The sequence below is a fragment of the Trichosurus vulpecula genome, chromosome 3 (genome assembly GCF_011100635.1).
Source record: "Trichosurus vulpecula isolate mTriVul1 chromosome 3, mTriVul1.pri, whole genome shotgun sequence".
NCBI classification, from domain to species: domain Eukaryota; kingdom Metazoa; phylum Chordata; class Mammalia; order Diprotodontia; family Phalangeridae; genus Trichosurus; species Trichosurus vulpecula.
This window is the reverse complement of record NC_050575.1, coordinates 380808861-380834632: the sequence shown is the minus strand read 5'-3', so window position 1 is coordinate 380834632 and position 25772 is coordinate 380808861. Positions and strand designations below refer to the sequence as shown.

At 38.4% G+C, this 25772-nt stretch overlaps 1 protein-coding gene across 4 annotated transcripts in view; it reads right to left on the bottom strand.

The window, feature by feature from the left end:
• The window catches only part of NFATC3 (nuclear factor of activated T cells 3), a 183748-nt gene that overhangs the window by 73067 nt on the left and 84909 nt on the right, over positions 1–25772 (bottom strand). The gene's annotated exons all lie outside the window — the stretch shown is intronic.

Here is a 25772-nt window from a genome sequence, read left to right as displayed (position 1 = left end):
GATGCAGATTTCTCACTTTTAAAAATCAATATTCACTTATTAGACTCCCCCATGTGTCTGCTATTGTGCACTGCACCTTAACCCTATGCATTCCAGCTTCCAATTTTTAACTGTTTCAGGTACATTTTCCTCCTTTAATCAACATTTTAGAAATAGACATAACCATTACAAGCACACAAGAAGTATGAAGTGGTGTCCTACAGGTAGGCTCAAGGGGGGTGGGGAGGATGGGGGGAAGGTTGAAGAATAACAAATACACAGCTTTAATGATTCAGTCATCTATGTGGAAAGTACAAGGCCTCTGCCTTTCAGGAATTAGTCTGGAGACGTGCTGGACTCATCAGTAGCGGTCTACTACTCCAAGACTTTTACTAAGAGACAAGAGAGCTGTGGCAATTTGCCTGCCCTGTTTTGTAAAGATCATCTACCTCAGGTCACTGATCTCTACACTTTGAGAAACACTTGGACTAAGGAGTAAGATTGGAAGAAAAAATGACTTTAGAAAACCTCAATGTTCCCTCTTGGAAGAAAGCAACCCAAAATGATCATCTGCTAGGAATATCACTGTAGGTAACCTGCAATGACAACATGGCATTTGCTGCCACGTGATTAATTTTATGCACTTACCTAATTACCAAAGAAATTTAAAGTATAAGCTAGTATGTAAAAGAAATACTTATTATAATAGCATATCTGTTGAATCTCACTTCAAGGCATTACTTATAGAGTGTTTTTATACTTTCAGAGTGCTTTTACATCATAGCTTATTTTATGAAGGAGATAGGGCAGGTGTTACTATAAAGGTCATTTGAAAGAAAATGCAGCTATTCATTAATAATCAAATGTTTATTATTAAGCAATCAAGGAGCTCAGAGCATCATCATGTTTCTTTTACTGACCTTTTTTTTCTTCCAGGAATATCTTGCTGCCATCTCCCAAAGATAAATATATCACTTTCACAACTACCCTTAGCACAAACAAGCTCCTCCTCTCAAGTTCCCTATCTCTGTCAAAAGTGCTTCCACCCTCTCAGGCACTGAAGGACTTAAAACCTTGGAATCATCTTTGATGAATAACAATTCACATTTCTTTATAGATCACAGAGATCTATATCCATCTATCTATACGTATGCCTATCTGCCATGAAACATAAAACAAATATTAATATCTACATTTTCAGATGAAGAAATTGAGGGTCAGATGTTAAGTGACTGACAATATCAGACAGCTAACAAACAGCAAAGCTGAAATTAAACCTTAGTCTTCTGATTTCGAATTCTGTATTTTTCCTACTATGCTATGATATTTAATCCTTTTTCTTTTATACCCTATTGTCTATGTAATCAATACCAAATTTGTTAATTTTTCCTTAAAAATTCATTTTTTCAATCCCACTGCCGGCAACCTGGTTGAGGTTTTCATGTACCTTGAAACACACTGATAAACTCCTAGCTGCCTTCTTACATACCATTAGCAGATGAATCTTCCTTAAATGTTGTCTTAATTAAGGCGCTCCAATGTTTAAAAAGCTTCAATGGCTTGCAATTTCCTATGACATGAAATCTAAATTTTTCCATCTAACTTTCAAGGTCCTGTATAATTTGGCCTGAACTTACATACCCACCTCAGCTGTGTAATCAAGCCAGTCCACATTATGTTCATTCTTGCCAATACAGCCTTACTCCATTTCCCTACTCTGAAATGTCCGTTTCTTTCTCTATCCAACTTCTCTCTAGCACCTAGCGTTTAAGGCAATATAGCAGGAGATGTGGACTTGAAGCCAGAAACCTTGATTTTAATTTTAAATCTTCCATTCATTAGTTTGTGAGCATAGGCCAATCAATCAAAACAAACAAACAAAAAAAAAACCACCACAATACCTACTATGTGCCAGGTACTGTGCTAAAAGATAGGGATACAGAAAGATGGCAGCTGGAAAGCAGGGACTTGCGTGAGCTCCCCACCATGTCCCTCCAAAAACCTATAAAAATGGCTCTGAACAAATTCTAGAACTGCAGAACCCACAAAATAGCAGAGGGAAGCAGGGATCCAGCCCAGGAGAGCCTGGATGTGGTCGCTGGATGAGGTCTATCACGCACGGAGCAGAGAGGAGCAGAGCTCAGCATGGGCGGCAGCAGGACCAACCAGAGAGGGAGCCGGGCGGAACAGGCCCTAGTGCCCTGAATCAGTGAGCTGTGGCAGTTACCAGACTTCTCAACCCACAAACACCAAAGACAACAGAGAAGGTTAGTGGGAAAAGCTGCGGGGGACAGAGTTCGAGGTTCAGCCACCACCCCAGAGGCAGCAGGGGAGGTGCAGCTACAGAACTACAGCTGCAGTTACTTTCAGCCCCAGGCTCACCTGGTGGGAGGAATCAAGTGGCAGATCAGAGCAGGAGTGCAGAGCCTGCTTAAGATTTGCATCAGGTCCAGGTTGGTGGTTCTTGAGGAAGGAGGAGTGCTGGTGTGGCAGAGCTGGCTGTATAGAAATAGCTCTGAAATCAACAGTGCATCCCCTCAAGCTTGGAACAAAGTACTCTTCGCTCTACAAGCAGTCATACCCCAATGAAAAACTCAAGGGTCAAGTAGGTTGGCTGGGAACACGGAAAGGCAGAGAAAACACACTCAGATTCAATCTCAGACTTTGGAATCTTTCTTTGGTGACAAAGAAGACCAAAACATACAGCCTGAAGAAGCCAACAAAGTCAAAGAGCCTACACCAAAAGCCTCCAAGAAACACATGAACTGGTCTTGGGCCATGGAAGAGCTCAAAAAGGATTTGGAAAAGCAAGTTAGAGAAGTAGAGGAAAAACTGGGAAGAGAAATGAGAATGATGCAAGAAAACCATGGAAAACAAGTTAATGACTTGCTAAAGGAGACCCAAAGAAATACTGAAAAAAATATTGAAGAAAACAACACCTTAAAAAATAGACTAACTCAAATGGCAAAAGAGCTTCAAAAAGCCAATGGGGAGAAGAATGCCTAGAGAGGCAGAATTAGCCAAATGGAAAAGAAGAAGAAAATACTACCTTAAAAATGAGATTGGAGCAAGTGGAAACTAGTGACTTTATGAGAAATCAAGATGTTATAAGACAGAACCAAAGGAATGAAAAAATGGAAGACAATGTGAAATATCTCATTGGAAAAACTACTGACCTAGAAAATAGATCCAGGAGAGATAATTTAAAAATTATTGGACTACCTGAAAGCCATGATCAAAAAAAAAAGCCTAGACATCATCTTTCAAGAAATTATCAAGGAGAACTGCCCTGATATTCTAGAGCCACAGGGCAAAATAGAAATTGAAAGAATCCACCGATCGCCTCCTCAAATAGATCCCAAAAAGAAATCTCCTAGGAATGTTGTCGCCAAATTCCAGAGCTCCCAGATCAAGGAGAAAATACTGCAAGCAACCAGAAAGAAACAATTTGAGTATTGTGGAAACACAATCAGAATAACCCAAGATCTAGCAGCTTCTACATTAAGAGATCAAAGTGCTTGGAATGCGATATTCCGGAGGTCAGTGGAGCTAGGATTAAAACCAAGAATCACTTACCCAGCAAAACTGAGTATCATGCTCCAAGGCAAAATATGGACTTTCAATAAAACAGAGGACTTTCAAGCTTTCTCAGTGAAAAGACCAGAGCTGAACAGAAAGTTTGACTTTCAAACACAAGAATCAAGAGAAGCATGAAAAGGTAATCAAGAAAAAGAACAAGAAAAAGAAATTGCAAGGGACTTACTAAGGTTGAACTGTTTTGTTTACATTCCTACATGGAAAGATGATGTGTATGATTCATGAGACCTCAGTATTAGGGTAGCTGAAGGGAATATGCATATATATATGTGTGTGTGTATGTTTATGTATATATGTATATGTGAATGCGTATGTATGTATGTGTGTGTGTGTGTATGTATGTATATATATATATATATATATAGAGAGAGAGAGAGAGAGAGAGAGAGAGAGAGAGAGAGAGAGGGCGGGCACAGGGTGAGTTGAAGATGAAGGGATGATATCTAAAAAAATAAAATCAAATTAAGGGATAAGAGAGGAATATACTGAGAGAGGGAGAAAGGGAGAGATAGAATGGGGTAAATTATCTCGCATAAAAATGGCAAGAAAAAGCGGTTCTCTAGGAAGGGAAGAGGGAGCAGGTGAGGAGGAATGAGTAAATCTTGCTCTCATCAGATTTGACCTGAGGAGGGAATACCATACACACTCAATTGGGTATCTTACCCCAGGAAAGAAGGAGGAAGAAGATAAAAAAAGGGGGGCACGATAGAAGGGAGGGCAGACAGGCGGAGGAGGTAATCAAAAACAAACATTTTCGAAAAGTGACAGGGTCACGGGAGACAATTCAATAAAGGGGGAAAGGTTAGGAAGGAGCAAAACATAGTTAATATTTCATAACATGAGTATTGTGGGAGGGTTTTACATAATGATACACATGTGGCCTATGTTGAATTGCTTGCCTTCTTTGCGAGGGTGGGTGGGGAGGGAAGAGGGGAGAAAATTTGGAGCTCAAAATTTTAAAAACAGACATTCAAAAACAACAAAAACAAAAAAAAAAGTTTTTCCATGCAACTAGGAAGTAAGATACACAGGCAATGGGGCATAGAAATTTATCTTGCCCTACAAGAGAAGAAGGGAAAGGGGGATGGGAAGGGAGTGTGGTGACAGATGAGAGGGCTGACTGCGGAATGGAGCAACCAGAATATATGCCATCTTGGAATGGGCAGGAGGGTAGAAATGGGGAGAAAATTTGTAATTCAACCTCTTATGAAAATCAATGCTGAAAACTAAATAAATAAATTAAATTTTTTTAAAAAAGGAAAGAAAAAAAAAAGATAGGGATACAAAAAAATTAAAAAAAAAAAACAAACCAGTCCCTGCAATTAAGGAGTTTACAATCTAATGGGGGAGACAACATGCAAACAAATATACACAAACAAGCTACACACAGGATAAATAGGAAAATAATTAATGGAGGGAAGGCACTGGAATTAAGAGTTGGGGAAGGGTTCCTGTAGACAATGACATTTTCATTAAGACTTGAAGGAAGCCAGGGAAATTAGTAGTCAGAGCAGAAAAGGGAGAGCATTCCAGGCATGTGGGAGACAGCCAGAGAAAATGCTGAGAGTCTAGAGATGGAGTGTCCTGTTTGTGGAATTAACAGGAGGTCACTGTCACTGCATTGAAGAGTTATGTGTCAGGGACTAGATGTATAAAAAGACTGGAAAGACAGAAGGTTATGAAAGGCTCTGAATGCCAAAGAGCATTTTGTATTTGCTCCTGGAGATAACAGGGAACTACTGAAGACCTAAGCTTTAGGAAAGTCACTGAATGGAAAATGGATTAGAGTGGGAAGATCCACCAGCAGCAGGCTACTATGATAATCTAGGCATAAAGTGACAAAGGCCTGCACTAAAATGATTGCAGTGTGAGAGAAGAGAAGGGGGCGTATACAAGAGGTGCTATGGAGGTGAAATGAACAGGCCTTATCAACAGATTGGATAATGGGGGTGGGAGGGTATGAAAGATGGTGAGGAATACAGGATGACTCCTTGGTTGTGAGCCTGAGGAACTGAGAGGATGGTGTTGCCTGCTACAGTATCAGGGACGATATGAGGGGGGAGGGTTTAGAAGGAAAGGTATTTAGTTCCATTTTGAATATATCAAGTTTAAGGTGCCTTTTTAAGATTTTTTTTTTCAGGATAGAAGAGACTGGGTATGTTTGTAGGCAGTAGAAAATGAGCCAGTAGTCAGGAAAAGATTGAAATTAATCAAAAGAGTTGGGATAACAGAAGAGGCAATTTAATTAGGATGACAGAAATTTGTTGGAGGAGATAGGACAGAACTGGATCACCTGAACAATGGGAGGGATTAGCTGCTTCATCATGTGAGATGGGGGTGAAGAAAGTAGAAGGCATCTGAGTGATAGGACATGAGGAAGAGGGGAGAAGGAGCTCTTGGGAGCTGGCTTCAATTTTTCTTCAATTTTTTTTTTTTTCCTGTACAATACAAGGCAAGCTTTGTGGCTGATAGAGTAGGGGGAAGGGAAGCCATTCCCAGTGGGCTCCCAAGTGGAAGGTCTGAGGAACAACGAAAAGGTTTGGAAGAGCCATTAAAGAGGGTGGGATAGTGAGATGAAGGAGGTACAGGAGGACTGCCTAGAAGCAGTGAGGACCCTGTTGAGGTTGTGTAACATAAATTTGTAATGGACACGCTCAGAACAATTGCATGAGACTGCAAAAAGAAACTGAGAGGACAGGTAAGAGGAGAACCAAAAGAGAGCAATGTCCCCAAAACCTAGAGAGGAAGGGGCAGCTAGGTGGCACAGTGAATAGAGCACCAGCCCTGGAGTCAGGAGGACCCGAGTTCAAATCTGGCCTCAGACACTTGACATGTACTAACTGTGTGACCTTGGGCAAGTCACTTAATCCCAACTGCCTGCCCCCCCCAATCAAATAAATGAATGAATGAATGAATGAATGAATGAATGCCTAGACAGGTAAAAGTATCCAAGAGAAGATAATGATTGACTTTATCAAAAGTTGCAGAGAGGTCAAGATGGAAGAGGAACAAGGTAAGTTCAATAGATGTAGGAATTAAGAGATCATTAGGTAACTTTAGAAAGAACCGGTTCAGTTGAATGATGACAGCAGTAACCAGAATGGAGAGAGGTTAAAACTGAGAAGACAAATTGAAGTTTTCTCAAGGATAGCCACAAAATGGAAGAGAGAGAAAGAACAATAGCTAATGGTGATGGTCATATAAAGTGAGAATTTTTTAAGGATGAGGGAGATCTGTCTATAGGTAGCAGGTGTATAGGGAGAGAGTGAAAATTTGTGAGAGAATGTGAATGTTGGAGGAGGAAATCTCCTAGAGAAGATGGGATAGAGTAAGATTAAGGATGCAGAGAGGAGTTTGCCTTGGATAGGAGGGAGATTGTGGGGGAAGACACTTGGGTGAAGTGACATGAGTAAGAGGGTAAGAAGAGGAAGTTCACAGTGCATGGCCTCAATTTTTTTTTTTTGGTGCAATATGAAGCAAGGTGAGCCTCAGCTGAGAGAAGGGACAGGGGGGTGTCACTAAATAATGGACACCAAGATCTGGTTTGGATGATAAATTTAGAGGAGGATTGAGAAGGGATGAAAATGTTTATAAAAGCAACTACGGTGAATAGGGCTGTGAATCAATTAGAGAGGTATAAAAGCATTGCCTTGCTTCAGTGAGGATGCAGTTGAGATTTAGTATATACTGTAGTGGATTAATCAGAATGATTTTATGATTTCCACCAGCTCTGTTCAACAGTGGAATAATACAAAGTTGGACAAAGAGACTCGATTATAGTGGGGCAGTATAAAACATAACTGGTTCATCAGAAGATTGAGATATGAAAGGAAAAAGAGTGCTCAGGTAATAGCCTGGGAAAGAACTAAAGGTTAGTAATGTTAGATATTACAGTGAGGATGAAGAATAGGATCAGGGATTGTTAAGGTAGAGGGAAACACAGAATGATAAAAGATTATGATCAGATAAAGGATTTTCAGAATTCAAGAACACAGTTGTAGAACACTTGTGGGTGATGATAATATCAGGGGTATGACCATCTCTTTTGTGTAACTGAGGTGGAGTGGAGATATAGGTCATGGAAACTAAGAGTATCTGAGGAATCAGAAAAATTTATGCTGAAATCCCCTAAGATGAGGGCAGGAGTTGTGGCAGAAAGACTGTGAACTCAATGAGGGAGGCAGGGAAAGAGGAAAGAAGGGAGGAAGGGAGGAAGGAAGGAAAGAGGATGTCCTTGGGGAGAGGTGTCACTAAATAATGGACACCAAGATCTGGATTGGATGATAAACTTAGAAAGTGTGAACCTTAAAGGAGAAAAGGATGTGATAAAAGTAGAGGGAGGACCTGGAGGTAGCAACAGGGAGCAAGGAATATTTTGACTTCCCCACCAAGTCCACCATATCCACTGAGTCCAGGGGATATGAGTGAACATAAAGCAGTATCATAAAGGCTGGCCAGTGATGCAATGTCATCAGAAAGAAGCCAGGTCTCAGTGAGAGCAAGAAGACATATGGAATGGAAAAGGAAAATGTTTAAATTGAAAGCAAGCTTGTTAATTATGGACCAGGCATTTCAGAGAGAATAGAGGAAGGGGTGGATCGATTTTGACCAAGTCATCTAAGGGGTAAGGTTGAGGGGAATGGGAACAAGAAAGTGGGCAGTGGGATGGGGAATAGGATTTGTAAAGTGACAGGGACTGAGAATGAGTGGGATGGGGAAAACATGATGAAGTGGAATTATGCTAACCATTAAGGAATGAGTCTGGGCAGCGTATCAGTAGCTGGAGAAAGACTATTAGAGGTCCTCCACAGAGTTCCAACATCAAGTAAAGATGTTTGTTGAGTGAGCCTATGAGGCTAGACTCATATGAGGCAGGAGCAAGCAAAAGTACAGTTTGTGGGAATCAAGACAGCAGGGAGAAGCTGACAATTCAATAGTCATGTGAAGAAACCCAGGGAATAAAACAGAAGAAGGAAGAAAAAGCAGAGAAAAGAGTATGAAAACTATAGGCCAGGGGGCATGCCTTCAATTCCTGGAAATTCTGACAATATCATTAAAGGCACGGTTAGTGAGCAACTAATAAAGGAAATAATGATCACAAAGAGACAGATGGCTTCATAAATTAAAGACCATGCCAAACTAATCTTCTTTCCTTCTTTTTTGAAGGAGTTACTAATATGAAAGATCAAGGAATGCTAATATAATTTAGACTTCAAAAAATACATGAAAAAGTCTCTCATGCTACTGTTAAGAGGTAGGGTGCAGGGAGAAAAGAGAAATGTGGGCTAGATGATAGAAACAATTAGATATATTCCAAACTGCGTGAACAGCTGAATTCAAAAAAGTTTGATACTAACTTGGAAGAAGGTCTGCAATGGAATGTCAAAGGAATCTGTGCTTGGACCTGTTCAATTTTTTTTAAATTTTAAATCGATGACTTGGGGATAAAAAGTGTAAATGGCTTATCAAACTTGAAAAGAATATAGAGATGGGATGGGATAGCTAATATACTGTACGAGAAATAGTTGTAGATTGTTTTTTTTAAATCTAAACACACAAGGACATTGGGCCAAATCAAATAATATGAAATTTAATAGAAATATATCCAAAATCTTACACTTAGATTAAAAAAAATCAATTTCATAAGTACATAATGGGAGAGACATGACTAGATATTAGTTTGACTGAAAAAGATCTGAGAGGCCAAACGGACTATAAGGTCAATATAAAATCCACAGTGTGATATGGCAGACAAAAAAGCTAAAGTTTATACTACACTGAGAGGCATAGCTTCCAGGAAAAAACAGGGAATACTTCCATTTAACTCTCTCCAGATCATACTACACATACAGCACTGTATTAGGAAGGACATGGATAAGTTCTGGAGTGTCCAAGAGGCCGAAGAGGGTAATAAAAGGTCTTTGGATCATGTCACAAGAAGATCAGCGGAAGGGACTAGGGATATTTAACCCAGAGTACATTAAGATTTCTTGGAAGAACATCACAGCTATCTTCAAGCATTTGAAGATGTCACCTGAAGGACTGGACTTGTTTTACTTGGCTCCAGAGGGCAGAACTAGAACAGTGGGGTAGAAGTTGCAAAGAAGAAAATTTAGGTTTGATGTAAAGATAATCTTTCTAATGATGCAACCTATCCAAGAACAGAACGGACAGCCTCAGGAGGTAGTAGATTATCCTCCACACTCCAAGTCTTAAACAAGGGCCAGCTAATATTTGTCAGGTCTGTTGTAGAAGGACTTCCTTTTCAGGTATGGATTAGATTAGATAGATTCCTTCCAAATGTGAAATTCTGGGATAGCATAATGCTTAAGCCCAATCCTCTAACTGGCTTCCAAGCCTTTTATGTATTCAAAAGAACTTTTATCATCAAAGCCTGGGTACCCTTGCTTGAAAGATGCTTTTAAAAATGGTGCAAGGGCTAAAGTGCTAGGCCTGAAGTCAAGAAGACCTGAGTTCACATCTAGTCATATGCACTCATTAAGCTGTGTGACCCTCAGAGCAAGTCACTTAACCTTGATCTGCCACAGTTTCCTCATCTGTAAAATGGGGTAAGTCTTCCCCAGCTGATGAATGATATAATATTTGTAAAGAGCTTAGCACAGTGCCCAACATAGGAGGCCTGCAACCCTTTTTCCCTTCCCCTTAGGTATGCCAAACTTGTTTGCATGTGGTTTGCTATGCTTTGAGTTGACTTCCTGTTCTCATTAGAGGAACTTTTTCATTTTTCAAATGGAATACATTTCTTCCCACAATTCGCGTATACTTTGCCAGTTGGTTATAACTGGAGCATGCGTTTTATTTGACTTGGAATACACATCCATTTGGTATTCTTAAACAGTCTTTCAGATGCTCTGGCTCAAATTCTAGGGGCAGGCTATTAAAAAAAAAAAAAGAAACATCTAACTGGAAAGAGTTTGTCTAGAAAATTGTAGATCATCCAACCATTCTGGAGAACAATTTGGAACTATGCCCAAAGCGCTATGAAACTGCATAAACCCTTTGACCCAGCAATACCACTTCTAGGGCTGTATCCCAAAGAGATCACAAAAATAGGGAAAAGACCCGCATATACAAAAATATTTACAGCAGCTCTTTTTACGTTATATTTATTTTAAATTTATATTTAATTTATAAATTATATATAATATGCATAAATATCAAATAACTAAAAAAAAACAATGAAAATATAAAATATATAATACATATTATATATTAAATATATAAAATTTATTTTTTATTATATTTATAGCAGCTCTTTCCACGAATTGGAAATTGAGGGGATGCTCATCAATTGGGGAATGGCTGAACAAGTTATGATATATGAATACAATGAAATACTATTGTTCCATAAGAAATGATGAGCAGGCAAACTTCAGAAAAACCTGGAACTGATGCTAAGTGAAGTATGCAGAACCAGGAGAGCATCATACACAACAACAGTAACATTGTTCAATGTCTAACTTTGATAGACTTATCTCTTCTTAGCAATGCAAGGATCTAAGACATCTCCAAAAGACTCATGATGGAAAATGCTATCCACATCCAAAGAAAGAATTATGGAGTCTGAATGCAGCTGAAAGGTTATTATTTGCTCTCTTTTTGTTTTTGGTTTCTTCTTGTGGTCTCTCCCGTTGGTTCTAATTCTTCTTTACAGCATGACTAATGTGAAAATGTTTAACATGAATGTAATGTAGAGCCTATATCAGACTGCACACCTTGTTGGCCTGGGGAGAGGGAAGGGATCGGGAGAAAATCTGGAACTCAAAATCTTATGGAAGTGAATGCTGAAAACTAAAAAGATAAACAAATTTTTTAAGAAAGAAAACTATAGATCATTTACTTTGTTAGTTCTATTTGGTTTTCTTCCCAAAAGTTTCATTGTCATATTTTTTTTGAAAACTGAAAAATCATTTTAAAGGAGTTTTTTGCCCCTACATTATCAATCTTGCCAGAAGGCTGAAGATAATACTTAAGAAAAATAACTTGTTCTAAGTGTAGGAAACTGCCTTTTCTCTTATCTAAAAATCTTAATCACCTTGATATGTCATTTAGAAAAGAAATTCCAAATATTTATTTGTGGGTAACAAAAAGGTCCTCATTAGTGGAATCAAATCTAATTTTGTCATCTTGACTTAAAAAAAATTCCCATTATTGGGTAGCCAATGTGCTATAGTATAAGTCCAAATTGTGTGCAGCTGTTTGCTATCTGCATGACTCTGCACCTATCACTTAATGTTTTCCTCACTGTAAAATGAGGGATAGATGGCCTTCAAGGTCCCTTCCAACTCTTAATTTATGTTCTAAGATTTTAACAGTCTTACAACTTTAGTGAGGTGGTCTAAAGCTGAACTGCTAGATGATGCAGTGGGTAGTGTGCTGGGCATGAAGTCAGGTAGATTTATCTTCCTAAATTCAGATCTAGCCTCAGACACTAGCTATTTGACCCTAGGCAAGTCACTGAACCTTGCTGGCCTCAGTTTCCTCATCTGTCAAATGAGCTGCAGAAGAAAATGGCAAACCACTCCAGTATCTTTGCCAAGAAAACCCCAAATGGGGTCACAAAGAGTCAGACATGATTGGAAATGACTGCACAACTAAAGATGTACCAACACTTATTTAAGTGTATAATTTCTACCATCTTAGCTCTGATGGTATTTTTCCTGTCGTAAAATTTTTACACTATTATTGTGGTCCTTCGAATAGGTTTCACACTTCCTATCTGCCCATTTCTGCCCTTCCAATGGAATTTGTATTCTAGTGACATATTCCATTATAATCCTTTCCATAAATCTCCAAAATGCTAATTATATCAAAGATCTCAACTTCAGCCAAATTTTCCAGTTGATACACTTTGCCTTTTAGCCATCTGTAGAGAAGCACTTATTTATTCTGGCTTGGTTTGTTTCCTTCTTTTCACATCTATGACTGGTTTCATTAGGTGGGTAATTACTTTGTTGTCCCCATCTAACTAAAACATGGCATCCAATTTTCCCCTGGCCATTCTAGTGGGATTTATGTCAATTTAAATCATGCTCATTTTTACTTAAAGGATCATAAATTTAGAGCAAAAAAGGAAAAGATTATCTAGTATAATTGTCTTCTTTTGGAAATAAGGAAATTGAGGTCCAGGGCATTAAGTGCACATGGTCACATAAGTCACAGAAGCATTTATTAAGCCAGGCACTGGGCGAAGCACTGGGATATACAAAGAAAAGTAAAAACAGTTCCTGCCCTCAAGGAGTTTCCACTATAAAGGAGAAGACATGTAAACAATTTTGTTCAAACAAGTTTTATACAAAATAAATATCAGACTTGAAGGAAAACAAGAGACAGCTGAGGAGGGAGAAAATTCCAAGCAAAAGGGACAGCCATGGGGGCAGCTAGGTGGCGCAGTAAGTAGAGCACTGGCCCTGGAGTCAAGAGGATCTAAGTTCAAATCCGGCCTCAGACACTTGATACACTTACTAGCTGGGTGACCTTGGGCAAGTCACTTAACCCCAATTGCCCTGTCTTCCCCCCTCCAAAAAAAAAAAAAAAGGGTGGGGGGGGGGCAGCCAGTGAAAATGTAGAGTTAGGAGATGGAGTGTCTTGAGCAACAGAAACAGCAAGGAGGGTTAAACTTGTGCTTTAGGAAGATCACTTTGACAGTTGGGGGAAGAACAAATGTGTGAATAACAGACAAGATAGGAAAGAGACAAGGCAGGGAGATCAATCAGACGGCTATAGCAATAGTCCAGGTGAGAGGTGATGAGGACCTGCATCAAAGTGGTGGCAGTGTCTCAGGAGATCGAGATTTCAAAGGCAGAAATGATAGGAGTTGGAGACTGGTATATGATTGAGTGGGTTAGGGTGCCCTTAACAGTAATAGGGAAGTTAGGAAGAGGAGAAAAAGGTTTTAAGGGAAAGACAATGAGTTCCCCCACCTTTTTTTAAACAACAACAAAATAAATATTCAAGAACATTCATAATCTTTATTGTGACACATGGTAATTAGACATAAATGGCGAGCAGATCGTAAACACACAGAGATGAACACATACCACACAAATAATGAGTTCCATTTTTGATGTGTTAAATTTAAGATTTCTACAGGAGTTATGCAATAGGCATGAAGAAGTACTTTTATTCCTCACCAAAGCTTACTCCTCTACCTGAACAACCAATCCCTTTCCAATCCAATTCCTCCAATACTGTTCCTTTTGTAATCCTCACTCTATCACTTATTTTCAATCTTTCCCTGTCTTCTGGCTCCTTCTCTACTGCCCACAAACACACCCATGTCTCCCCTATCCTCAAAAAACCCTCAATTGATACTCCCATCCCCACTAACATACTATATTTCTGCCCTGAACAAACTCAACAAGCTTCTTGAAAAAGCCATCTACAACAGGTACTTCCACTTTTTCTTGTCTCACTCTCTTCCTAACACCTCCCTTACAATCCAGCGGCCTCAATCCTCATTCTTCTTGACCTCTCTGCACCCTCTGATACTGCTGATCTCCCTCTTCTCCTTGATACTCTCTTCTTTCTAGAGTCTGGCCACTTCTCTCTCCTGGTTATCCTTCTACCTATCTGTCCACTCCTTTGCAGTCTCCTCTGCTGGATTCTCATCCAGATCATCTCCCACAGGCTTCTGTCCTGGACCCTCTTCTCTTCCCCCATTGTACTACTTCAGTTGGTGATCTTGTCACCTCCCATGTATTTAATTACCATCTCATGCTAATGATTCTCAAATCTACCTTTCCTCTCCCAAATTCTATACTGACCTCCAATCTCACATCTCTGACTTTTAGACATCTCAAATCAAATGTCAAGAATCATCTTAAACTCAACCTGTTCAAAACACAATTCATTATCTTTTGCCCTAAATCTTTTTCCCCTCCTAAACTCCCTATTACTATAGACAGCACTACCATCCTCCTAGTCCAGGGGTGGGGAGCCAGGCTTGAGACCACAAGTGGCCCTCTAGGTCCTCAAGTTCGGCCCTTTGACTGAATCCAAACTTCACAGAACAAATCCCCTTAATAAAAGGATTTGTTCTGTAAAACTTGGACTTAGTCAAAAGGCCACACCCAAGGACCTAGAAGACCACATGTGGCCTCAAGGCTAGAGGTTCCCTACCCCTGTCCTAGTCCCTCAAGCTTACAAACTAGGTGTCATCCTCAACTCCTCTCTATCTCTCATCCCCCTATGCAATCTGTTACCAAGGCCTGTCGACTTCACTTTCACAATATCTCTGAACAGCCTTCCTTCTCTCCTCTGACACTGCCACGACCTGGGTATAAGCTCCTATTCACCTCACTGTTGGGACTATTGCAATAGCCAACTGATGGGTCTGCTCCCTATTCCAATCCATCCTCCATACAGCCACCAAAGTGATTTTACTAAAGCACAGGCCCTCCTCCCATATCACTCCCCTACTCAATAGACTTCTATGGCTCTCTCTATAGCCTCCAGAATAAAATACAAAATGCTCTGATATTCAAATCCCTTCAAAACCTATCTCCCTTCTAATTTCATAATATTCTTATACCTTGCTCCTCACCATATCCTCAATCCAGTGACACTGTCTCTGATAAACACCTCATTTCTCAACTATATAGAGTCAAATTCAGAAGAATATAAGCCACCCCCCAATTAAAAAATGGTCAAAGGATATAAACAGGCAGTTTTCAGATGAAGAAATCAAAGCTACCTATAGTCAAATGAAAAAATGTACTAAATCACTTTTGATTAGAGAAATACAAATCCAAACAACTCTGAGGTACCACCTCACACCTATCAGATTGGCTAATGTGACAGAGAAGAAAAATAATAAATGTTGGACAGGATGTGAGAAAATTGGGACATTAATGTACTGTTGGTGGAATTATGAACTGATCCAACCATTCTAGAAAGCAATTTGGAACTATGCCCAAAGGGCAATCAAACTGTGCATACCCTTTGATCCAGCAATATAACACTAGGTCTGTAACCCAAAGAGATCATAAAAAAGGGAAAAAGGACCTACATGCACAAATATATTTAGAGCAATTCTTTCTGTGGTGGTAAAGAATTAGAAATTGGGAAATGGCTAAACAAGTTGTGGTATATAATTATAATGGAATACTGTACTATAAGAAATGACGAACAAGATGATTTCAGAAAAAACCTGGAAAAGCTTACATGAACTGATGCTGAGTGAAGTAAGCGTAACTAAGAGAACATTGTAAAAAAGAGAACAGTATCAGCAATACTGTGCAATGATCAACTGTGAATGACTTAGCTATTCTCAGCAATAGAATGATCCAAGACAATTCCAAAGGGCTGTAAAACAGTAACAGCATCTACCTCTCAGGGTTGTTATAAGAACCAAATGAGAAATTTGTAAAAAAGTGCCTTGCAAATCTTAAATTGCTAAATAAATGATATGATGATGATGATGTTAAGTACCACAATGGGAAATGAAATCCAGATCTTCTGATTCTAAATCAATACTCTACACCATTATCATGGTTTCTTCTTCTTGTGCCTTTACAAGGGAAGGGGAAGAATCAAATGAGGTTTCCAAATATAGGAGAAGACTACCTAAGATGATATCATCACCCTTCAAAGGAAACTAATTCAAAAAAGGTTTAGACAAATTGAGAAAAGACAAAAATTCGAAGTATGCATAGAGTTCAACAGGAAATGAATGCATAGAGTCCATCCCAACAATGAGGTGTCCAGCTTGGCTGATATAGACTATGTAAAGTTTTGTAATAAAAGAGAAAGCTGGAGCTAGACTGAAGAGGTCTTTGAATGACAAATTACTGTTGTTGTTTGGTCATTCAGTCATGTCTGACTCTTCGTGACCCCATTTGGGCTTTTCTTGGCAAAGATACTGGAGAGGTTTGCCATTTCCTTCTTCAGCTCATTTTACAGATGAGGAAACTGAGGCCAACAGGGTTAAGTGACTTGTCCAGGGTCAAATAGCTAGTAAGTATCTGGGGCCACATTTGAACTCAGGTCTTCCTGACTCCAGGCCCAGCACCTATCGACGCAACCACCTTCTAGACTTAATATGCAGTAGATAACAGAGAACCATGGGAAGTTTCTGATCAGTAGAGGGATGTGATCAGAGCTGCACATTTGGAAAAAAATCAGTGGTGTGAAAATTGAATCGACACGGGAAATCAGATGTGGGGAGACAGGTTAGAAGACCATTAGAATGAGATAGTGTGAGACTGACTGGGCTAACACTGGCAATGGTAATATGAGAACCAAAAGGAATTTGTAAGAGAACAAAGCAGCAAAACTGAAAGGATTATAAATTCAACTCAGTTGCAGTAGAATTCTTGTTTCCCTCTATATGCATGGTACTGCATCATAGTCTTTACATATACTGAGACTCTGCGCCTAGGAGATGAATTATAAGGAATCTGTGCAGTTATAACTGGTTTTTATTTCTAAGCCTTCAGCAGCACAGAAAAAAAAATTACACAGAACTATTTATTTGAACAGAAATTTGTGGGCCAGGAACAAGAGGTCTTGAAATTGGCATATAAATTTAGTGTGTGACTATCAAAATGTTATGTGTTTTCATCAAAGTTGATCTGAGAAGTAATCTGAAAGCATTTACGCAAGTACCTACTAGGTGCAAGTAGAAGGAAATAATAATGAGTCATTCCCTAGATATGAAAGAGGTGATACAGTAAATCATTACATGAAAGGGGAATGAGCAAAGATATAGGGGCAGGAAAAGGCACGTGTGGGGTCAGTGAAGAGACAGGATTGGTTAAAGTGGCTGGTATATATCAGAGAGTAATGAGCGATAAGAAGCTATCCAAGGGGCTGATCTATATGAAGGATCATGAAAAGTAGGAAGCTATATGTGAATCCACAGGCAACAGGGAACCATCACTATAGGTTAATAATAATGACCATAACAGATAGGTGCTACTATTATCCTCATTTTACTGATGGGGAAACTGAGGTTGAGAAGGATTAAAGTGGTTTGACCAGGATCACACAACTAGTAATTGGCTGAGGAAGGATTTGAACTCAGATCTTCCTGCCCCTAAATTCACAGCATAATTAAAGTCTTAATTCAAGAACATTAGTCTGGCATTAGTACGCTGAATGGATTAAAAGAGGAGAAACCCAGCACTAAGGAGGCTAAGAGGCTAGTATAAAAGAGCTCATGAGGCCTTGGACTAAAGTGGCAGGAGTGTGAATGAAGAAAGATAAAAATAAGTGTTCAAAGGAAAAATTAGAAATGACTGAAAAAAGTTAAGGAAAAGAAAAAGCCCTAAAATGACTCTAAGAATTCAAGGCTTGGTGAACTGGGAGAGTGGAATGGTAACATTAACAGTGAACAGAAAATTAGAAGGAAAAACAGCTTTTTAGAAGAATGATGAGCTGTGGTGCTAGAAAAAGCCGATTTATCCTTCAGATAGCTGCAAAATTGATATTCCTAAAATACAGATCTGATCCTGTCATTACCCTACTAACACATTTTGAAAAACTCCCCTTACCTATGAGACAACTTAAGAGACATATGGCATTTAAAGCATTCACAATATGGTTCATACTTTCCAATCTTATTTCCTATCACTCCCCTTAACATTCTAGCAAAAGACATTCATTAGCTATTTCCCTTAAATGATGTTCCATCTTCCACCTCTGTGCCTTTAAAACAAAGCCTCTTTCTCCCATCTGTGGAATGTACTTTCTTTCCCTTACTGGTATTTCAGATTCCTGGGCTCCCTTCAAAGCACAGCTTAGGCACCAAATGCTACAAGAAATCTTTCCTAGTCCCCTTCAGATATTAGTGTTCTATCTCTCTTGAAACTACTTTGCATTTTTTTAATTTATGTTCATGTCTATTTTCCTATAGCTTCCAACAGACTATAAGTTCCTTGAAGACAGGAACCATTTCATTATTTTCTTTGTATTCCCAGTGCTTAAAATAATGCCTTGCCCTATGTTATAGTGTTTATTGAATACACATGTTGAGTCTGATGTGATGGAGGGACAAACAAATAAACATCCAAGAAGAAATCAGAAATGCAGAGATAGAACTTGGGGAGAAATTAGGGTCAAAGATACAGAATTGTATCTTATCCACATAGGGATGAAAGGTCAAATGAGCTATTATTAGCACCTGGGTGGAAATAGACATTATATAAATGCTAGTTATTGGGGATGGGGGTAGAGCTAGTGGTACAGCAGATAGAGCACTGTGGTCAGGAAGACCTGAGTTAAAATATGATCTCAGACACTCACTAGCTGCGTGCCCCTTGGAAAGTGAATTAACTCCAATCTGCCTCAGTTTCTCTAACTATAAAATGGGGATAACAAGAGGACCTTACACCCCCTGCCCAGTTGCTGTGAGGATCAAATGAGGTAATGGTTACCAAGCATTTGGCACAATGCCTAGTACATGATAGGAGCTTTATAAATGATAGTTATCATTACTGATGTTGTTATTAAAGTAAGGAAATGGACCAGAGTGTCAAAAAAGTGAAGAGAACAGTGCTAATGGTTAATGTCTAGATTTAAGGGATTGGAATAAGAAGATAACCTATTAAAGGAGAAAGAAAAGTCGTAGTCAGCATGGCAAGAAAACCAAGACAGTAGAATTTCACTGAAGCTGAGAAATGGGAGTTTCAAGATAAAGGGAGTAATCAATAAAACGAAAAAAAAGGAAAACGTCTAAGAAAGGGTAAGTACCTGGGGATATAAGCACAAAGAATGAAACAATTTCTACTCTGGAGGAGTAAAAGGTAAGACAAAAAAATACACACATCAGAAATACAAATATACACAAGAATATACTAGGTAGTTAAACATATGTCAGTTTGGGAAGGAAGGCACTAGTGCAGTTTCTTTGTAATATATGCATATACTAATATACATATATTTTGATATATTTATATATTTTAATATATTCTTTTTAATATATTTTCTTGATGCTTTTTGTCTCCATAACAGTCAATTCAATGTCCTTTCACCTCCAAAACAAACCTGTCTCTTGTGACAAAGACATTTAAAAAAAGCAGTGACTATACTGTGACAAGTATATAACATTCTGTCCTGGTCCCTATTTTTCTGCCTTGAGAGACATATTTATAAGAGTAATTTCTACTGCTAGAGTAGAAGAGACAGAAGGCAAAACACAGCAGGTTAAAGATAGGTAAGACAGTCCATAAATGGAGGCTGTATGGTTGGAGATTACCCATATGCCAGAAAGAAAAAGAGGCTGATGCTGACCATTCTAGAGAGCAGTTTGGAATTATGTCCAAAGGGCTATAAAACTGCATACCCTTAGATCCAGCAATACCACTACTAGGTCTATATCCCAAAGAGATCATAAAAATGGGAAAAGAACACACATGCACAAAAATCTTTATAGCAGTTCTTTTTGTGGTGGCAAAGAACTAGAAATTTGATGGAATGTCCATCAACTGGGGAGTGGCTGAAAAAGTTGTATATAAAAGTAATGGAATAATATTATGCTATAAGAAATGACAAGCAGGTGGATTTCTGAAAAACCTGGAAAGTCTTACATGAACTGATGCTAGGTAAAGTGAGCAGAACCAAGAGAACATCGTACATAGTAACAGCAACATTGTGCAAAGACAGACTTAGCTCTTTCCAGAAATACAACAATCTAAGTCAATCGGTTCATGATAGAAAATGCTATCCACATCCAGTGAAAGAAACATAGTTGTCTGAATGTAGACTGAAGCATACTATTTTCACTTGTTTCTTGTCTTTTCTTTCTTGTCGTTTTTTCCTTTTGTTCTGGTTTTTCTTTCAAAACATGACTAATGGGGAAATATGTTTAACATGATTGTACATGTATAACCTATATGGGATTGACTGCCGCCTTGAAGAAGGAGGGAGGGGAGGGAAGGAGAAAAATTTGGAACTCAAAATCTTGCAAAAATGTATGCTAAAAACTATCTTTACATGTAATGGGAAAAAATAAAATACTATTGAGTTAAAAAAAAAAAAAAGAAAAAGAGGATCATGGCTAGGAGGGGCAATAGGGTCATGTGAAGAGCTGTAAGGGCTTTGTTTCCAGAGAGGAATGAAGTAGATAGTAAGGAGACAGCAGACAACTATGGTACAGCAAGAGCCTACATTTGGAGTCTCTGCTCCTTACTATTACTACCTCTGTCACTTCAGTTCTTTGGGCCTCAGTTTCCTCATCTGCAAGATGAGGGGGAGAGCCAGGTTGACATCCAGCTCTATGACTATGAACTTTGTTCAATTCTAACTTTCATAATAGTTTTGTAGTTGATTACTTTTCTATCAGAGGAAAAATTCACCTATCTAGAGTAAAAAGAAAAAACAAAAACATCACAATTTGATCCAGGGGAAGAGATAACTTCACTTACTACAAGGAAAGGCCTGATTCTGTTGCTTAAATAAGAATTATGGACACTAGATATTTTCTCACAAATAAATAATTACATCTTAAAAAAAGCAACATAAATAAAAATATCCCCGACTGTGTAAACTACCCAAATCCTGTACAATATACTGGTAAATACTATATAGCTAAATGAATTTTCAATCATATTAGACTAGTGACATTAATACTAGCTTGGCAAAGGCATATGCCACATGTCCTTTATACTTAGACAGTAAACTGAACTAGTGATTGGGGGAAGGGAATTCTGAGTATAGTATTACAAAAGGAGGATACTTTAGCACAGGTATTTTGTTTAATATCTGTTTCATTCATACATAGGACAAAAAAGCTTGCTTCTCAGGTACCATTTATTCCGAGAAGGAATAAGTTTATTGTATATAGTGAGCAAGTTATTACAACTGTAACTATCAATACTGAACTCTTGAGGTGAAAAAAAAGAAACTCCTCATCTAGTAACAGTATACTGAGATACACCACCCACTGCTTTGTAGAGGAAAGCACAGCCAATTTGTTTTTGTGTTTCTGTAACGTTTCCATAGCAAAGGTCAGTGCCTGCGTAAGTTAAAATAAAGCTGGCAGGCTGAAGACTGAAGGTCACTACAGGATAAGCTAGAACAGCTTCAGTATAAAGTAGTTCTATTATCAGTCCAGCTAAATTACTTGTGGGATCTTGTGAATACATTAGGAACGAGAAAATAGAATGTAAAGACATTTTTGGAAAACACTCTGTGATGCTATTTAAAAATGAAAATTTGTACACAACTGTAACACATCCCAAACAACTCATTAACATAAGAAACATTGTACTTTATGTGTGAAATATTTATCCCCCTAGGAGATTGGTTTTGATAAGAAAAATACAGAAACCTAGGTGGGCCTACATGATGAAATTTGAACCCTCCCCCAATTAAGTTTTAATAACCATCCAGTTAGTACTCAGAGTATCTTTTTTTAATATCTTTTTCAATTAACAAAAATCAATTTTCTCTTCCTCCTAGCACACCTAGACTATTGAAAAGCAAAAAAAACAAACACAAAACAACCCTGTAACAGATGTGCCTAGTCAAGCAAAATAATTCCCACACTGGACATGTAAAAAAATGCCTATTTCTCATACTTTACCCTGAGTCCATCACTTCTGGCATGAGTGATGTCATGTCATAGTATGTCACAGACCTTTGGAATCACAATTGATCATTACCTTGATCTGTGTTCAAGGGTTTCAAAGATGGTTGTTTTTACAATGCTGCTACTCTATAATATGTTCTTGTTCAGGTAACTTCAGTTCATCAGTTCATACAAGTCTTCCCAGGTTTCACTCAAACCATCCCTTTTAGTATTTCTTATAGTACAATAACATTCTGTTTCATTCATTGATCATAATTTGTTCAGTCACTTCCAAATTAATAGGCATCTCTCCCTCTCCTCCCCCACTTAAATTTTCAGTGCTTTGCTACTCCAGAAAGAGCTGCTATGAATATTTTTTGCGCATACAGAGGTCCTTTTTATCTTTCTTTGATCTTATTGGGATTTGGGCCTAGTAATGGTATAGGTAGGTCAAAAGGTATGCATAGTTTGCAAACTAACTTTTGCAGAATAGTTCCAAACTGTTTTCTAGAGTAAAACAATTTCATAGCTCCACCAAAAGAACATTAATGTACCTGTTTTCCTGCAGCCACTCCAACATTTGTCATTTTCCTTTTTTGTCAATTTTCCCAACATTCAGAGTGTTTTTGGTTAAAATGCCCATGTGGTTTGGAATAAAATCTTTCATTACATAATTCATGACCTGTTAAAGAATATTATAACTCTACACTGTGGTCTACATCTCTGGATATATTTGTCAAATTAGAGGCTTAATGCCTTTAATGCAGCAGCTGTTACTTTAAAATATACATTGTTACAATTTTCATCATCTATGATTTTTAAGTTTTTTGAACATAAAACATTTCTACCAGACAGTACATTGACATTCATACATTAACGACATCAAATTTTACTACCTACACCTTTATTTTAAAAGCTCAACTCTGAAATCAAATATATATATGTAAAGTATAATCCATAATGAAGTTTACTAATCATTTAAATAGTTAAAGCAGTCTGTGACAGTAAGAAATTAAGAAACGTTCAAAATTGTTAAACATCAACATCTAAATTAATTAAAAATAAAATTGCTGTTTTTATGTCTACCATTATTTTACAAATAGAGGCTTTATTAGCTATTCTGTTGGGTCTTTTCAAATCTGCCAACATTGATTACAGAGGGGAAAAACGTCAACAAGTTCTGTCCTACTTTTGCTACTCAGAATTACACTGAATCATAGATTATCAGAATTCACAGAATCACAAAATCTGAGAGATGAAAGGGATCCAAGCAGCTATCTAGTACAACTCATAGTTAAAATGGAACTATCTTCATCTAGAATCAAATAAAAGCTGTTATGTATAATCATTAAGTCTGCATTTAAAGATAACTAGTAATTAGGAATCCATCTCACTCTTTCCTTCCTAGATTTAGAATCAGGGACTTAGGTTCAAATTAGTTTCAAATCAGCTCTATACTAAATGTATGACCAAGCAAATCACAACCTACTTATCTTCGATTTCCCCATATGCAAAACTGGAATAATACCTGCACTACAGGTTCTGCAAGGAAAGCACTCTGTAAATGTAAAATCATTATGGAACTGAGAGTTGTTGTTATTCAGCACTTAAGTACACCTTCAAGAATTCATAATCTGTTTACCTACACTTTTATACAGATTGGAACCTTAATATGCAGTAGATTTTTGCTGAAGCCAAAAAAATGTATCCACCTTCAGCAAACAGAATAATGAACCCGAGTTTACCTAGGCCAACTGATGAGATAACAAGCATACAGTCCCAGCAGCAGACCTTTACACTACCAATCAATAAGCATTTATTAAGAGCCACAGACCCTACCTTTAGGCACATATATGTAGGATGAAAATAAACAAATACAAATTGACTTCAGAGAGGAAGGACTGCAAAGAGATCAAGAAGGATGAAAGCCAGGAGGGGGGGTCACTGGATTTCATAATAAAGATACTAACTTTGGAGAAAGCAGTTTTTTACTGCAGTGATGGGGGTGGAAAGAAGATTGCAAAAAGTTAGAAAGTGAGCTGGAGGTGAGAAAGCGAAGCCAGTAAGTGTAGACAGTTTTACCTAAGCATTTCAACGTGAAAGAGAAGAGATAAAAGATGATTAAATTGAGGAAATAGGTACAAGTGAGAGTTATTTTTAAGGAGGGAAAATCTGGGAATATTTCTAAGGAGCAAAGAAAGAGCCAAAGAACGTGGACATGTGAACAGATAAGATCAAAGGTACCGACAGAATGGTTATTAGCACTGGAGGACAAAAAGAAGGATCACCTAATACCCTGAAATTGGAAAAAAAGAGAAATTTGGGGATGATGCTGAAATGATTTGAAGCGTGGAACCGAGAAGAATGAGCTCAAGGGAGGCAGTCTCATTTTTTTTCAGTGAAGCACGTATGAGTGGACATCCTGTGCTAAGATGGTGGAAGAAAAGAGTGAAGAAAGAAGAGAAAGTTTATAAAAGTGAAGTACAATAGGCAATCAATCAGGGAAAAGTAAAAAGATTTGACATGAAGCAGTGAGGTACAAGTTGAGATTAGATAACCAATTTGTAGTGCACCACAGCATGATGCAAGAAAAGAGTAGGAGTGGAGAAGGCTGAGGGTGCTAGTAACGCTAGGGTGGGATTCAAAAAGAAATGAGCAATGACAGGACAATGGGAGAGGACACAGTAAACCCTCCAATGTTTGTGCACCTTACTAAAGCTAGCATTCTCCTGTTACAACCTTTAATCGAAATGCAGGATTACCTCTGTGCTGTGATGATGAAGCATCAGAGAAGGATTTTAGTGACACATACTGACCGATGATGGAGCAAAAAGAGTCCTGCATCTAGAGCAAGCGTGCACAAACTGCAGCCCTCAGTCACCTGCCAAAGGATTTTGCATGGCCAGCGAAAAATGTAGAAGAAAACATCCTTGTATGTAGAGGATATCCTTTCGCATGCTGTAAGTGGCCTGTGGGCTGAAAGCAGCCCACAGGCCACAGGCTGTGCAGGCCTGATCTAGAGTGAGGAGATTCAGGTTCAAATTCCAAACCTACTATTTTCAGGTATCTATGTAGCCTTGATCAAGTCCCTTAACTTATGGGCCTCAGTTTCCTCATCGGGAAAATGAAGGGGTTGTACTAGATGAGGGATGGGGAATCTGCAGCCTCAAGGCCACATGTAGCCTTCTAGGTCTTTGGCTACAGCCTTCTGAATGAGTCCAAGTTTTACAGAACAAATCCTTTTTATTAAGGGGATTTGTTCTGTGAAGTTTGGATTCAGTCAAAGGGCAACGCTTGAGGACACATGTGGTCTCGAGGCCACAGGTTCTCCACCCTTTTAGGTAATTCCTAAGATCGACCACTCAATATATTCTCATATCTTACTGTTTTATTGTTTGCTAGTCATAATGGGTACAAACTGATCATTTAAAAGGGACTATAATATCCCTCAAAAACAGAGCTTAAGCTCTGGCTGATCAGTTACAAAGAAGAAAACAACCCTTATGCATAAGCTTATGCATTTAATATGAAACACTCAAAAGGAAGTGACAAAAATCTATACTATTTTCAACCCTCATAAAAAATTAAAGTGCATATTTCTTGACCAAAGAACCACCCCAATTTTGAAACGGAAATCTATCACTACAAGTAATCAAGAAAAGTT